Source organism: Protopterus annectens, chromosome 12.part0 (assembly GCF_019279795.1).
Source record: "Protopterus annectens isolate FY-2018-M chromosome 12.part0, PAN1.0, whole genome shotgun sequence".
Taxonomy (NCBI): Eukaryota; Metazoa; Chordata; order Ceratodontiformes; family Protopteridae; genus Protopterus; species Protopterus annectens.
In genome coordinates, this window is record NC_056746.1 from 1289575766 (window position 1) to 1289593563 (window position 17798).

Sequence of the window (17798 nt, forward strand, 5' to 3'; positions counted from 1 at the left end):
TTACCAAAGGGGATGACAGTGCACTTTTTGGCATTGAGCTTAAGGCCATGGCTCTGACACCAGGCATCTGAATCAGCGAGGCCCTTCTGTAGGATTTCCACATCATTTGGGGACTTGACTATGATTCCTAGTTTGCAGTCATCTGCAAAATTCATTAGCCAGAGGCCTTCTGTGTTAGCCTGTACTTCAGAGAAGTAGATACCAAACAGGAGAAGTCCCATGACTGAACCCTGTGGTACTCCACTTGTCACTGGTTCGAGATCAGAGTTGGAGTGTGCAACTTTTACAGTGTGGGTTCTGTCAGTGAGCCAGTTGGCAACCCATCTTGTGACGTAGGGTTTATATGTAGTTTAGTGAGTTTAGCTATAATTCTAGAATGGGGGATGGTGTTGAAAGCCTTGGGGAGGTCAAGATAGGCTGTTTGCTGATAAAATAAAACAAAATGTGCTGGATTGTTTTCAGTCTATCCATTTGTGACATATTGCAATGGGGTATTTGCATGGTGTTGAGCAGACTTGTAGAAAACTTTTTTTCTCTCACCACATAAACTTGATTTGCTTAGATGTTAACCCAACCAGTTAAGAGAAAGTTTTCAGCATTTGTTTTAGTGTGAAATGATTATTCTGTTCATGATCAAAGACTAAATACTGATTAGGAATTGTATTCTAGTATGGAATGTAGAACAGTCAGCAATTTTGATGAATGGATATAATGAGCAAGTACTCAAACCCTGTGTGTGATTTGATTTTTTAAGACTGTAAAGTGAAGAATGCATTTGTAAATGGCAAACTATGTTAGGAGATATAAGCATTAAGGCCACTTCAGGTGGCTGTAAAGGGGTATAATTTGTTCACATCAATTCAAAGATGTTATGGGTAATCAGTTAAATGGTCTGCTCTATATTCTTGGTAACAAAAATAGAATTGTTAGTATTTTCACAGGCATAGTCTACTTATGGCACTGTTTAAGAGAGCATAGTAACTTCCAAAATAACCCAGCGAAACAAGAGTTTTCACTGTATGATACCTTAAACCTCCTGTAATGGAGATCCATGGGACATATGCAAATGACCCTTAAGGACATCATAGCTGCATGGCTTCTGAATGCCCATGACATTTTACTTTCTAAGTCATTATGGTTACATTCAGGCCAATAAAACCACAGTGGACATGCATGTTTCAGTCTTTTCCTCACCCTAATCAGCATAGTGTAAGTGCATAGTTTGGCGATACTTCTGAAACACAGGGTCTTTAAATCCAACCGATGCCCATAAAAGCACAAAGTGCTTAGTGATCCTGCTTGGTTCTTGTTCTGGAGTACCTTCTAAGTTGGGTCCTTAGGTCCTCTATTAGGTCACATGTACATACATTGCTGATCCATCAAAGTACCCATAGGTTTTATTTGTGAGTGTGTGTGTGCGTGTGTGTGTGTGTGTGTGTGTGTGTGTGTGTGTGTGTGTGTGTGTGTGTGTGTGTGTGTGTGTGCGTGTGCGTGTGTGTGTGTGTGTGTGTGTGTGTGTGTGTGTGTGTGTGTGTGCCCTGGAATCTCAGTTGCACCAACTTGTAGAAGTGAGAAATATTCCAAAACAAGTGAAGGGAGAAATTTTCCAAAACAAGTGAATCATTACCAATACACAATCAGAAATCCCACTGGCAATGATTTCCTTTGGAAAACAGCATTTGTCATTATGCATGTCTTCCTTTTTTCTTTGTGCTACTGCCACTTAAGTGAGTTCACCTTGAGTAACTGTAGGGGAGCAAATGAGTACAGCTTATATGCATTAGAAGTGCATAGCAAAGCCAGAACAAGACATAAATATACCTACACAAAATGGGTAAGCACCTGTTTGTGGAATTCCATTGTATAGCCGAGGTGGTGCAGCGGTAGCATTGTTGCCTCACAGCAAGAGGTTCTACTGTAGGCTGGAGCGCCTTCTGTGTGGAGTCTGCATGTCCTCCCCGCGGTCAAGTGGTGTTTGAAAGACATGCGTAGAATGGGCATGCCTTCATTGAAAGTTGGGCATTGAGCTGGCACCTCGGCACCCATAAAAAAAATCTACTGCCAATCATTAGCAGACCAGAGTTCTGCTGTGGCGACCCCTAACCAGGAAAAGCTGAAAGAAGAAGAACAACATGATCTCCTAAACATTGGCCATGTTTCAAAATGTTGGTACAGCTGTGTACAGACTCATTCCATCTCTACTGAATTATGGATAAGAACCACACACAGATAGTTGTTGATACTTCAAGACAATGTGATGGCATCTTCATCTGCTAATATGTTGCTTTGTAATGCCTAGCCGATTAGCAGGAGTAGCTCAAATTGTGCATAATAGAATAAAAGAAACACTTGTGTGGTAGCAGGAAGCTGTAGATTCTGCTATTGCCAGTGGTGTATTCTAACCTGCTAGTTAAACTACACACACACACACACACACACACACACACACACACACACACACACACACACACACACACACACACACACACAGACACACACACATACACACACACACACACACACACACACACACACACACACACACACACACACACACTAACCACCCAAACCTGTGACAGTGCAATGCTCCGGCCAGTCCCCAAAATGGATCTGTCCATTTAAATGAATGCTACCTGTTTCATATCCACCAGCAGGGGCAATAAGCAGGCAGACTTTTTGAATTGCTATTGCACCTGCCTGTGGGTGGCTGTAGTTTGCTGGATATGCACACACACAACAAACAAAGGATTATGCCCCGTGTTGACAGTTTTGTGAACAGTATACCTCTGTGCATGGTGTGCCATGCTCACTGTATGTTTTCAGACATCAGTCAGAGAAGATATTTTATGCTTCTCATATGAACATCTTGGCATTACCATAGTAGAAAGGGCCTTCACTAAACTCACAACAGCAATATGGAGTCAACCACCTGGAGAAATATGTTCTCAAATAACATTGGATGGCTTCAAGGATAAACTGAAGGAACATCTACTAGTAGATACAGCCTGTACTTGCTTTTATGACACTGGATAAGATGCTGTAGGCTTGTAGACTTGCTGTAACTGGAATAATTACAAGTGCTACATATAGGTATCACTGTACTAAGTGATCTCCTCCCTGCAAGTATAGTAAATATTGTGCATATTTCCACATTGTTTGAAATATTGTGAATATTATTTCTTGCTACCACTTTTCAATGTGTTATAATATGATATAATTTGACTTCAATGTCTTTTTTATTGTATTATGTATTTTTCTCCTCTGAATCCTGAACTGTGTCTGAAAAGGAGTCAGCTGACCAGTCCACTTACCCAGTTACCCAATTTTAAATAAAATAAATAAACATGTGTCTTAAATTTATGCATACACATAAAAACATTGCGTATTATGCCCAGGAAAGGCAGGTTCTCAAAACAAATGCAAACTTTATTTTCTGCATTAAAGAAAATGCATGTTGCATTGTAGAACTGAAGTTATAGCTGCCTTTTTCAAGGAACAGCATTTGCAATTCAGAAACAATATATTTGTTTTCCGTTGTACTGATATTCTTTACTTTGATCCATGTTTATATACTGTAGTAATGACAGGTCAGCATACAAACCACAGTGCATGCAACATATTCATTATGCAAGCATATACTATGTTTATGAATTCAGCGGCCCTTCCTTGTATCATCAGTCCACAGAACAGTACATATACATTCCCCTCCTCTCATCTTGACTGCTTGAAATCTATGAACATACAGATCAGAATTTTCTGTTTTTGCACATTTACCCACAAATGGTCTCTTTCTCCTGTCATAATTTTATGCTCTCTATCGCAACAGTATTACCACTGACTCATAGCAGAAGAATTAGAAAAGCTTTGCTGTTGCTTTGAAACCCTAACACAGTCCCAATACTCTGATAGATTGCTTTCTCTTGTCCTGCAGCTTCCCTCCCATTAGTCTAAAATGATGTGCTTTGACTGAAACAGATGTTCCAAATCAATGTTACCAACAACCTGGAGAATACTGTTCAGTGTAATCATGACCACCATACTCGTCTTTTTCTTTGTGACTGCCCCCCACCCTGACACTTTAATCTTTCTCGTAATGCAGCTTCTTCTGCCCTTAATTAGCATGGTTGCCACACGGTGCTCTCTAGTTTCCCTTGAGGTTATCTTTTGTTGTGTGCTGACCAGATTTGCACTCATCCAATTTCCGAATATTCCTTCATCATTGCTGCTCAGAATGACATTGTCTAGTTCTTTGGCTTTGTTTGCATTTTTTTTTGAAAGCAGCTGGTTTAGAGAAGTTGTTGGTCTCTTAATATAGTTTATTTTCCTTTTCTAAGAACAATGACATTTTTTTTGTGGTTTTACATAGTAATGACACCAAATAAACACAAATTAGCAGTTTATATTGAACACCATGCCATATGTATGACAACGCATGCTTATTTCTACTGAAACAAACAAAAATATTGTCTCATTCCAGCATCACTGCACAAATTCAAACAAATTTAAGTAAGACGTAATGACATGATACACTGCTATGTTTTAGTTAGCATTTTAGCAAACAAATATGTAACAGTTTAATAATAATAATAATAATAACGATAATAATAATAATAATAATAATAACAATAATAATAATAAATCATATCAAGTTAGAATTACAGGCTGCAGTATTCTCTTGGTTATAAATGAAACTCTGGATCTGAAAGCAATATGCACTTGTCAATATACAGACCTACAGTGTCTCTGCACTGTAATGTTTGCTGAAATTCAGTCAATCCAGAATGTGGCCTTGGGTGCTTTTGCAGTGTTGTAACATCACTATTTTTCTAATGTAACAAAAATAAACATTGGGTTAAGTTTTCTTGGCACAGAAAGATCAGTTAGAAGCAGAAGGTATAATATGCAGTGAGCCTGGCCATCGTTTTCTGTCATCAGTTATCTTTGATTTCATCCACAGCCGGCTTCCACTTTCATAGCCTTCTTTGGATTTAAAGATTCATCTTAGCTGCATGCACTATTTTTCATAATCTGTTTTTAGATTTGCCTTAGTCTGATTAATATAATGTTGTATATGTTATGCTTTTCTTTGCCTCTTAGTACCTTCCCTCCTAATTATTGATTATACTTTATAGCCACAGATTTCAGGATGATAGCAGAGAACTAGAAACAATACTGGAAATAAAAGATAAAATCATACAGAGCAAATGCTCTTCATGCATCCTCTTGTCAGTTTAGTTGCTAGCATTAGTGTATGCACAGCTGCTCATATCTTACATTCAAGAGTGTGTGTGCATTTGGGGGAGGGTAATAAAATGTGCCAGCATCAGACAGGTACTTTTCATCCTGTCACTCAAATAGTTTATTTTGCTGTTGAAATTCTTCAACCCCTGCTAGGGTCATCATACAGCTAAATGCACTTGCCTTACCTTGGTTACCTACGAATGAGGAGAACCCAATATGAGAAACTTCCTTTATTAATACCTCAATCCATTCAAAAGATGAAGATTCTAGGACTGCATGGGGATGTTATTTCTTGTGCGTATGAACAAGCCCATGTAATTCAAACAGCCAAAAATGTATGCAACCATCGAAATCCATGTTCTTTATCTATGCTCTAACATAAATATTCTGTGAATATGATGCTATTTGTAAATGCAGTTCATTATAACTGTTTGTAGTAAGAAATATCACATGGGTTTCAGTTTCTGCAGCAGGAGTACCTGCAGATGTTGAACATTTTAGGTCTTCCCTCTTGCAGCGTCTATGTTTGTGGATAGAATGTTACACTCCTTTTTGTTTCTTCAGCTGCTATGTGTCATAAATCCACCTTAAAGCACTGCAGAATGGATCCTAAAATGTAACCTACCCAGCCAAACTGACTATGGAAAATGAATTAAATGTCTTGATGCAAATCCCACAAATGTGGCAGACTCTAATAAATGGTTAGTAGAGAATATAGTGTGTTTAGACTCAAATGTTTCAGTTCAGTCAAATTTAGCCTTTTGAAAAGGGGCAAAAAAGAAACAGAATAATTCATATCCTTTTTGTTCTAACTATAAATTCAGAGTGTTTTTATTCCCATTCTGCTAATAAATATTGTATTACAGGGTGATCTGTGCCATTAAGTGCTAGCACAAAATCAACAATACGTTGTCACAGTATATATTTATATATATATATATATATATATATATATATATATATGGATCTACTTCAGTAGACCGACTTACCTGAAAATTGACCCTCCGTACTTCTAATCAACAATTACTTGATATCTACCACCCAAAAAGGTCAGTAGGCAAACACTCCCTTGCCCATGTTTGGAACAAACTTCTCCTTGACTTACGTTCAGTCTCCCACACCTCACACTTTAAAAATGAACTAAAAGCTTATTTTCTCAATTCCAGGACCTGCCCTTGCCATGACCCCACCTAATCGTCCTTCCCTTTATGTACCCTCAAAAGGTCCATACTTAGTACCTCATTACACCTCTCTCTCCAATGTGTCTACTATGCATTTGCATAATTTTATACAAACAAAAAATGTTATTGTTGACCTATTGAACTATCTCAATGTAAAATTATGTTACTAAGCTTTTTTTTAATGCAACTTTAACTTTATGCATGTAACCCAACATATGTGAATCTTTTTGCTATAACTGCTATTATATTAATTGTTGTTGTTTGTCTCTCAGCTTTTCCCAGTAAGGGGTCGCCACAGCGGAACTCCAGTCTGCTAATGATTGGCAGTAGATTTTTACGAAATGCCGTGGTGGCAGCTCGATGCCCAACCTGCAACGAAGGAACACCTATTTACTCACGCATGTCTTTCGAACGCTACCCAACCACGGGGAGGACATGCAGACTCCACACAGAAGGCACTCCCAAGCCCAGCCGAGAATCGAATGGGAGAACCTCTTGCTGTGAAGTAACAAAGCTACCGCCATGCCACCATGGCAGTCAACTGCTATTATATCAATATTGTTTAAAATTGTACTTGTTTAAAAACATACTACTGGACTTTACTCCTCAGGTCTCCACTGAAAATGAGTCACAAGCCCAGTTGGACAAACCTGGTTAACAAATGTCAATAAATAAGTAAATAGATTGAAGCCCAGATAGCCGAGACGAAGAGACCAAAAAGATCAGGACACCAAATGGCAAAACAGCAGACGTTTACCATGGAAAAAGAGTCGGTTGGCCAACATGATGACATTCGCCCTTTTTCACACTGTAGTGTGATCTTGGAGTTGGTATATTTAAGTACGGGGGGTGGGGGGTTAAGCCCCCCCACATGGGTGGGTCACATGGGTGGGTTGAGTTTAGTGTGGTTTGTTCACATGGTGGTGCTGGACAACTTACTGTTTTCCCAGTGTTAGTTTTCACTGTTTTGTATGTTCAGTGTCCTGGTGTGTTTGGTTCTTTCGTCTCTGGTCTGGGCTTCAATTTTTAGTAGATTGCATTTTAGCATTTTTAAATGTCTATCAGTCAGTGTGCATATTTTATGAATTAACTTGCATTTTTAGTATATTTTTGACTTATGTACAGTACTACATCTGAGGTTACACAATACAAATTGCATTGTCTATGCAGATATTCTTACCGAATGATAGTGATGAGTGTTAAATTGTAATTACAAGTGATTGAAAAGCACTATTCCACTTAGGAGTATAGAAATGTGAATACAGAATGATTAATGTTCAGGAAGTTAGTGACTTGTGGGGGTTGTAAGGAAGTGAAGCCAGAGCAGAGTCTACAAATGGAAAGATAAGTTGCAGTACAAATGAAGGATATAACAAAAGAACTGTGAGCTGGCTTAACTTGGCTATTTGTGTTGAAGAATGATGGCCTGATATTGGGGAGAGGGGCTAATGTACGTATTGGTATCCATTTGTATTCTCAGGATTCCAAAACACCAAGACTGAATGGTTGAAAAAATGGACTTACATATATTAAGTCCAGATGACTATTTCGCAGAATGTTCACTTTTCTTTGAGGAACGGCAGTCTTGGACAGAGCCGCATCAAGTACTAGGTGGCCTAGGAAGCTGTGTAGGGCCCACTGGCTGGGTTGGTGGCCATAACGTTCATTTAATTAAAAAATGAAAAAAAAAAAGAAGTACAAGCTTTTCTACATTATGTTTTTTCCTACAGTCTGTGGTGTGTTTGCATGAGTGCATCTTACTATTTTAGGATTCTTGCCAATGAGGCAAAGCAGATGCATGTATGCAGGGCAACGTGTGAGATTTGATTTTCTGAAATGCACGTGATTGGAACAGTAGCATTATGGATAGTAGATTGGGGTATGAGCTTTGGAGCCTTATTGACTTTCAGCAGTGCAATCAAAGCAGCGTTATGAATAATTCAGACGGGGGTATGAGTTTTTGAATTTTCTGTAGCATGAGATTGAAGCAGCTTTGGAGCCTTATCAGCAGCATTATAAATACCAGGGAACATGCAAATGTGTGTGTGTGTGTGTGTGTGTGTGTGTGTGTGTGTGTGTGTGTATGTGTGTGTGTGTGTGTGTGTGTGTGTGTGTGTGTGTGTGTGTGTGTGTGTGTTTGTGTGTCAGGGTGTGCATGTGTGAAATGCCCTAGTTAGAAGTGACAGGTTAGTTAATTAACTTACTGAGGCTCAAACGCTGTTCCTTAGCTACAGGAGACAAGTACCTTAGTCCTCTATACCAACTACCAGCCCCTATGGTTTCAGTTAGTCATTAGAGTTCATTGTAATGAGTACTTTTGTCATTTACTAGTTCACACATTTTGTTTCCCTGCCTAATGGAAAAAATGTTCAAAACTAAAAATTCAAAATGCTCTGTAGTAAATGCTGCTGTATTTAACAAGAAATGCATTAAATCAGGAAGGTGAATCAAATAACACGAGTTTATGCATGGTCCTAAAAATGCATATAGGGGTTATGATTCGAAAACAGCACAGGGACCTGGGTTTCACTTAATCTGCCACTGATCACCTGCATTTTCAATGATTGTGAATTTCAATGCATTATCAATGAATGTAAGCTTGAACGGAAGAGAAGTTTACTGTTGCTCATGCTAAGTCTGTTTTCAATGTGCAAATGTTTTGTTTAGGAAATAGCCATCAGTATTTGTGCTATAAAGTATGAAAGCAGTGTTAGGTGTATGACAGGTAGCATACTGATATTTGATGGAGAAAGCTGTGGGTTCTACTCTCACTCCAAGCAGATGGATTGCTGACACTGCAGTGTACTTTAAGGGGGGTGCTGAACTACTGGGCATGTCATCCTTCAGACGAGGAGTTAAATCAAGGCTGCATCTGACCGCATTGGTGGTAGGTTCTATGCATCCATCTGATCTATTAAAAAGGGTAGGCAGAAGTTCCCTGATGCCCTGGGGGGTTGGCAGCAGGTCCATTACTCTGCCTAAGGCCCCATTTGACATTGATCTGGTTCTGGTCTCAAAAGTTATTATATATAAGTTTGGGGGCTTTGAAGGAGCAGAGTGATGTTCATGATTCTCAGTTTTACTGCTTTTTCAAACTTTTTTTCCACATGTCGGCACTGTGCATTTTGAGTGGCAACATTTTAATAGGGAGCCATATGTATCACTGGTGACATATCGACTATAATGCGGTGAAAGCAAAACATACTATTGTAGAAATTTAATTCTGATATACAGAGTGACGGTGCCCTGATATTGATATCATTGATCCAGTTTTGACTGGTACACCTGGAGGTGGGAGGGGGCTGATGTTGGGGAGGGATGAGTGTCCAGCTGGTTGTCCTACCTCAGAAATTATACAAAATAACCATTGAACTGCAACAGAAACTCCTAGCAGAGGCCAGGAGAGCAGACTGCCAGGATTAAGTGGTCAAAAGAGAAGCACATTACAACACCATGTATGTTCATGCAGAAACATGACTGTGTGCAGCACATTATAATCAACACAATGCACCAATTGCATTCTGCTGGGTGGAGTGGGGGTAAGGGGGGGGTTAACCTCTTATAAAAAATCCTCAGCAGGCATGCATGCATCCATATATAACTATCAAGTGACTTTTAACCCCCTCATCCTCTTCTACTTTCAAGTAAGTTGTGGTCACCAATAAAGTGTTTCACAATGAAAAGCAAAAAACCGCATGTAACAATGGGTGGTGCTAAAAAAATGCATGTAACAATGGGTGGTGCTAAAAACCCACATGTAACAATGGGTGGTGCTAAAAACCCACATGTAACAATGGGTGGTGCTAAAAAAATGCATGTAACAATGGGTGGTGCTAAAAAAATGCATGTAACAATGGGTGGTGCTAAAAACCCACATGTAACAATGGGTGGTGCTAAAAAAACGCATGTAACAATGGGTGGTGCTAAAAACCCAAATGTAACAATGGGTGGTGCTAAAAACTCACACATAGCAATGGGTGGTGCTAAAAACCCACATGTAACAATGGATAGTGCTAAAAACCCACATGTAGCAATGGGTGGTGCTATAAATGCACATGTAGTAATGGGTGGTACTGTATTAAGTAGGATGGTCAAAAATAATTTGTCAGTTGATAACCAGTAAGGCTTGGATATTAAGCTGCCAGAGGCCAAAAATAGTGGCCACTGGAAAAAGTTACCTGTGTGAAGTGCAGTAATTGGATATTCAATGATATTCTAGTTTAATTTTATTCTAAAAATGCGTTCCTTCCAGTTTCTATTTAACAATGCAGTTTGAATTGAAATGATTGCCTTGGCTATCTTGCTATTAGTGAAGTTAAGTTGTTGACATATCTTTGACACCTGTACCCCAGCTGTGTATAATTTTGGGGTGTAGAGGCTTATCTACAGTAGTTTTGGCCTTTTGCAGAAGTTTGCACCAAATAAATCAGCACAAGATCTTAAACAAACAAACACGTTTCTAAGACTGGCAGAATACAGACTTCATGTACAGTGCAGAACCTTCAGACTGCAAGCCAGGACAGTCCCACAAGCCAAGTGTGCTAAAAATGAAAACTTGTGAAATTCTTATTTTTAAAGAACCTGGAGTACTATTTGAAAACTGACTTCTTTTTATGGGGAAAACATGAAACCATATGCTTAAACTCTTATGGTTATTAAAATGAAATTACATTACTCCGTCTGATTTTCACTACAGGCAACATAAAACCATATGTTCAAATTCGTGTGGTCATTAAAATAAATTGCATCATTCAGTGTGATTTTTCACTACATGCTCTTTCATTTACTCCTGAGTGTTTCGTGCACCACCAAGTACCTGCCTTTTCAGTCAGTACCACTGATAAACAGTACCACAAGCCACGTGTGCTGCCACTTAAGGCTTCTGAAATTTTTATTCTTTAAAGAACCAGGACTACTATTTGAAACTGATTTCTTTCCATGGGAAGAAAGATAAAACAATCTGCTCAAACTCTTATGATCATTAAAATAAAATTACATTATTCTGTCTGATTTTCACTACAGGCAAGATAAAACCATATGCTCAAATAATTGTGGTCATTAAAATAAAATCACCTTATTCAGTCTGATTTTTGGCTACACTCTGCATCAGTTACTCCTCGTTTCATGCACCAACAAGTACTTGCCCTTTCAGTCGGTACCAGTTATGTGAAAAACAATCCAAAGTTTGCAACTCACTCCATGTAATGGTTGGCTTTCTTATAAAACTATCACATTGCAACATAAAACTCTTTAAAGTAAAAATGATCAGTGAAAAAAGACAGTAGACGTTCATATGATAGTGTAACCTTTGCACAGATGAATTTCCTGTTCTAAATGAGCATTATCTGATTAACTTTTCTTTCTCCAGTGACTGGGTGGCAGCAGATTGACTCAAACCCTTCATGTCCAGTAGTGTAACTAACTTGACAGTATTTTTGCCTGTCCGCCTGTACTTCAGTTTATGGAAGACTTGTAATTTCCATAGTAAACCATGCTGTGAGAGGTGAAGCTCCCAAAATACCTCTTTGTACAAATAATCTACCAGTCACACATTAAGTAAGGTAAGTGCAAGCCACTGAAATGCACTGAGTGGTCTGCGCCTTTACATGTGACCCATTTAATGAGCTTTTATGTGTGACGGCAGTTTTAAATGCATCAGATGAACTTTTAAATATCGTTGTTCCACTGAGCCATACTAATTGACCCCTGAAATGTATTCCTGTCCATAACCCAGTAAGGTAGGGTATACCCAAGATGCTTTACTTCATACAATTCTCTATTGCTATCTGAAATCTCCCTCGTCACACAGATATTCTACTCTCTTGTTGTATCTTTATTCCTAATGCTAATGTCACCCACCATCATCTTCAGACTATGTTATCAAGCTTCTCATTTGCACGCTGTCCAGATTTGGTGGTAGCACCGTCTCTACATTCAGTGTTTCCTTTGCTGTCAGTCATCCTCGCTATTTCCTCCTGCATCCTGTCTCCCAGAGTAGCCTGCTGAAGATAGGGTTGTCAGACCTGCTTAAAGCCTCTCATCTATGCTGTCCCTACAGGCACAGGATTAGCCCAGGCCTCTACAGCCCATGTCTTTGGTGCCGTAATAAAGTATCCTATTGGCTATATCTGTCATCCTCTCACACTGGATCCCGTGGCTTGTCTCAGCTGTGATTACTACCCTTGGGTCTCTCTCCTGCTGCCTAAACACCCTTTATAACAAGGAAAGTTCCTGATGCTGATGATTGCAAGCCTTAGCCTTAAACCTCAGCTGGCATCTCAGCCTATTCATCTAACTTGTTCAGATTCAGAATATTCTAGACTCTACCCATACCTGCTACAACCTGAAGCTGTCATACAGTTTGCTGTAATTAACATAAAGATGACCTCAGAGTTCACCCTGCACATAAAAAAATCATCACCTTGATAGGTCTAAAAATGCACCTTAAAGCACTTTGTTGACTAATGGTCTTCCTATAATAGCATGCATCTTTCTACCACCAAGTGGGATGTTATCCTTTATTTATCCATTTTTGACCTTGCCTATATTCACATACCTGTTCATTTCCTAACTGAGTTTCTTTGTGCCATAGATTCCAGTGCCTTACACAGATCTAGGTAGACCACACCCATCAGGTTTTCCCAGTCTATCCCTCATGTGACCAATTCTTTTTGAATCCATAATGGTCAGGCATTTTTTCAGCTTGTTATTCTTAAGAATCTTACAAGTCTCTCATTGAGGAATCATGCAGATAAGGTTGTTCATAATAGTATGATGTCCAAGTGTGTGAATAATAGCGCTTGACTGACTCACTCTTTGAAGCACTTTGCTATAGTTTTGACCTTACACTATGATATAGTGATCTCAATGTTGATTATACTAACTACAGGGATGCAGAATTAATATCCCCCATGCACAGGGGATGTAGGTGGCTTGCCTTCCTCAGAATATTCAGCCAGTTCAAACAGTAACTTTACCACCTTGCTTTCAGTGATTCACTTTTTGAGAAACAAGTCTTCAATCAACAGACCTACATCCTTTAGGTAATGTTTTCAGTCTTACTGACGTACGATTTCTCACGTCCTTCTACAAGCATCATAATGAAGGATTCTTGACCTCTGCCCACTTTGCATTGTGCGCCACATTTCTGTCTGCATCCCATTTTCTTGCAGATGGACGGCCTAGGGAACACTTAGTGCCTCATGATGAATTCCATTTGACTGCACATTTCTTTTGCTGCAGCTTGTTTTCATTGAATTGTATTGTCCTCGGGGTTTTATTCTTAATTAAAGACAGAAGAGCTGCACCTCACATAATATTCTGGGGGCAGGGGGCTGAAATGCCAGCAGTCTTTGCAGGAAAGCCTTTCCATAGTGCCAAATTATAATTCCACAGTAAACAATGTTTTTCACAGCAGTGACATAACAAAGGCACCACCTAGTACAAAGAAATACATGCATGGAATACTGGAGCATTCATTCATCAAGCAAGGACACACTAAACCACGATTTAAAAAAAATATTTTTAATTTGATATGATGGGAGAAGTGCTATGTTCTTTCTAACTGTCAATAGCTGCATTTAGTCATAATATGTTGTTAGTTATACTGATAAATGATTTATTGCAACTCATGTAGGTTCTTTACTCTGCAATACACAAAGTACACGGAAGTTGAAAAATCTTCAGTCCCATATGTTGCTTGCAGATCTTGGTCATAGGTTATTACCAGATTAATGTCCCCTTGGGGCCTTTTTAAGCCTAGCCAGGCTTCCCAAGGTGAGAATCAAAACCTGTACCTTGTGTCTGTGAGGCAAACACTTCAGCAATTATGCCAGCCTCCAACCTTAGCAGGTTGTTCCCTTCTGCAAATCCTCACAATTGCTATACCAAAGGAATGTAAAATATTCGTTTTAGGTAGGAGATCATCTTATCTACTGCTGGTGGAGTACTGCAGGATATCTGGCAGGTCAGATAATGCATCGACTGTCCACCAACACTGGACCCCCTCCTACTAGTCTGACATTAGTACAATCCACATAACTTCTTCATTGAATATAGGCATCAGCCAACAGCCATATCTGCCATTAACTTGCCCTGACAGCACTCAGAGCTGTTCTAACATAAGTTCCCTGATGTGTTAGTGACCAGAGAGCCATTCTGTAATTATAATCCATCTCCCACTTCCTAGCATTGTATCCCAAATCAGTCCCACAGACGTACACTTCAGCAGTCGACAGCAATACTCAGACTGGAAGTACTCAGTTTCATTCACACACCCCATTCGTGATCATTATTTCTGCAGACCTTTCACATCCTGCAAAACCATGGCAGCTGCCCCGACCTCCTCTGTTCCAATTAGACGTTGATGCCATTGGACTTCTTTATTAGTGACCTATTGGAAAGTAGTGCAAGTCCCAACAACAATTCCTCCAGAAGGGATCAGTGCCATCTGTTTGTACCAATATCCCCAAAAGTGATGAGTGACAGTAAATGCTTTTTTCAACAAGGCATTACTTAACGCCATAAGTCTGTTACACTCACTGTGTCCTCCCTCCCTAAGTTCACCCCATAACTTAATGCTAAGACACCCATGCTAGATTAAGCCCATCTCTGTTCTTTAACCTTTACTCCTCTATCTGTCCTTCACACTGTCCACCACATCCCCACCCTCACAAAACCATTGTCGATGTATTGTGCTTCACCTGCTGTTCTACCTGCCCTTATTGTGCTTCACCTGCTGTTCTACCTGCCCTTATTGTGCTTCACCTGCTGTTCTACCTGCCCTTATTGTGCTTCACCTGCTGTTCTACCTGCCCTTATTGTGCTTCACCTGCTGTTCTACCTGCCCTTATTGTGCTTCACCTGCTGTTCTACCTGCCCTTATTGTGCTTCACCTGCTGTTCTACCTGCCCTTATTGTGCTTCACCTGCTGTTCTACCTGCCCTTATTGTGCTTCACCTGCTGTTCTACCTGCCCTTATTGTGCTTCACCTGCTGTTCTACCTGCCCTTATTGTGCTTCACCTGCTGTTCTACCTGCCCTTATTGTGCTTCACCTGCTGTTCTACCTGCCCTTATTGTGCTTCACCTGCTGTTCTACCTGCCCTTATTGTGCTTCACCTGCTGTTCTACCTGCCCTTATTGTGCTTCACCTGCTGTTCTACCTGCCCTTATTGTGCTTCACCTGCTGTTCTACCTGCCCTTATTGTGCTTCACCTGCTGTTCTACCTGCCCTTATTGTGCTTCACCTGCTGTTCTACCTGCCCTTATTGTGCTTCACCTGCTGTTCTACCTGCCCTTATTGTGCTTCACCTGCTGTTCTACCTGCCCTTATTGTGCTTCACCTGCTGTTCTACCTGCCCTTATTGTGCTTCACCTGTTGTTCTACCTGCCCTTCATCATACACCTTGTCAAATCTGTCAGTATAGTCTAAATTAATGTACAATAACAGTGTAAACAGAATTGTGTATACCATAATATTAGATAGATTTTACTTTGTTAGACAGATGTTTTCTATGTCATGATAATGCTTTTACATGTTGAGTGTTGTATTCGATACATCCCAAGTATGTTTAATGCTTTGCATTTTTAATGTTATATCTGTTTTCTTCATCTATACGTCTTTGTTTACTGTTATTTTCTACTCACTTTTCCTGGTCCAAGTCTGAAAATGGTCCACCTAGATCAGTGATCTAATCCAGCCAACAGATGATAAATAAAATAAGAACATGTTGACTGTTGGCCCACCTGACTGGATCCTCTGCTACCACAGAGCCACACACTATCAAAGCTTATCACTTTCTGTGTATATATTGCATCACATACTCTGCTTGCCCCTCACAATGTTAATGATGGGCCATAATGATACTGTTGAAGAGACCACTTCTGTGGCATAATGCAAAGCTGTTCTTTTAGTCTGCCACACTCTCCTGTGGTCTGATCTTTTGTTTCTGTGGTGGTTTCTTCTTGTTTCCTTCTGGATCATAGCCCCACACCCTACCATATAAGGCAGTGCATGGTTTCACTATACTTGAAGACCTACTATGAATCTCGCCACCAGTAAAAATACATGGAACCAGTTACTGGCTCAAAGTTTCTTCATAATGCATAAACTTCAATTATCTTCCAAAAGAATAGTGCATTCCAGAAGTTTGAGCATAGTTTAGTATTGCCTTTATTTGTTTATGCAGTAGAAAACAATGCATCATATTTCTGTAAAAGAATTATGCCTACAAACAGAGAAGTCCTAGTCTATGGGTTGTTGTGATTTTCAGCTTCTAAAACGGATTCCAGTGGAATTCAAAGACTGGGGTTAAAGAGAAAAGATGAAAACAAAAGGGCATGTAATGTGGGACTTTCAATAGACATATTACTGAACAATCAGCAGAACTATAGCCATCAGAGCTATACTGATTAAGCTACTGTGTGACTTCATCTTTATGCCTTTATGTAAATACCATGTTATTGGGTATGTTGGATACCTCTTTTGTTTGCAGCATTGATTTCCTCTTTGACTCTTATATGTTTGCCAAAGGTAGCCATACCTTCTGTTTCTTATTTTGCCCTTGAACCGGTTCATCATTTTGCCCACCCTCCTTTACTGCAATGTGCTGCTAAGGCATCTCACCTCACAATAACATTGCATTTATATTGTAAAAGTCTGTCTCCTTTTAATATATTTATAGCTCCCTGATTTTGTTATAGTGAACTTCTCTTCAAAGATGGTTTTTTTTCAGTATCTGTGGAGATATAAAACAAAAAAATTATTCCAGAAGTTGAAATTGATCACTTACATTGATAAATCACCAAACATTAATCTGCATATCTGTACACAGACACACTCTGGCACATGTATTTTCTTATTTTAAATAAACAATTTTAAATGTGTCTTGAAAACCTTTGCTGATGCCTGCACGACAGTTCTTTTCTGTTCATTGCCTCAGCTGGCCTACAAGACTTCTTGCCTTGTGCTGTGTCTTGCAGGTAATTTTTTCATTGCATAGCTTGAGTTTAGCATTTCACATGAACAAGAATCCATAACATCACTGCTAAACAGACTCCCGCTACGTGTACCACAACAAACTAGATGCTATAAGGAGCATGCAGTGGTATTATAGGTAATGTTTCAAACTCATTCCCTTTGCAATCAATTTAATATTATTTTCCATACATCATCTTTAATCTACAATGGTACACTGCTTTTAGAGGTACAGTTACATCTGTGTTTTAAAATTAACCTTCTCAAGAGATAAAAGTCATCCAGTTCAGTCGCACCAGTACGGCCTTCTTAAAATTTGAAAAAAGTCCATTTACAATCTACCAGTGACTTGTCTGGATATCCAGTAGTTATTAAACTATCTTGTTTTGAAAACTTCTTT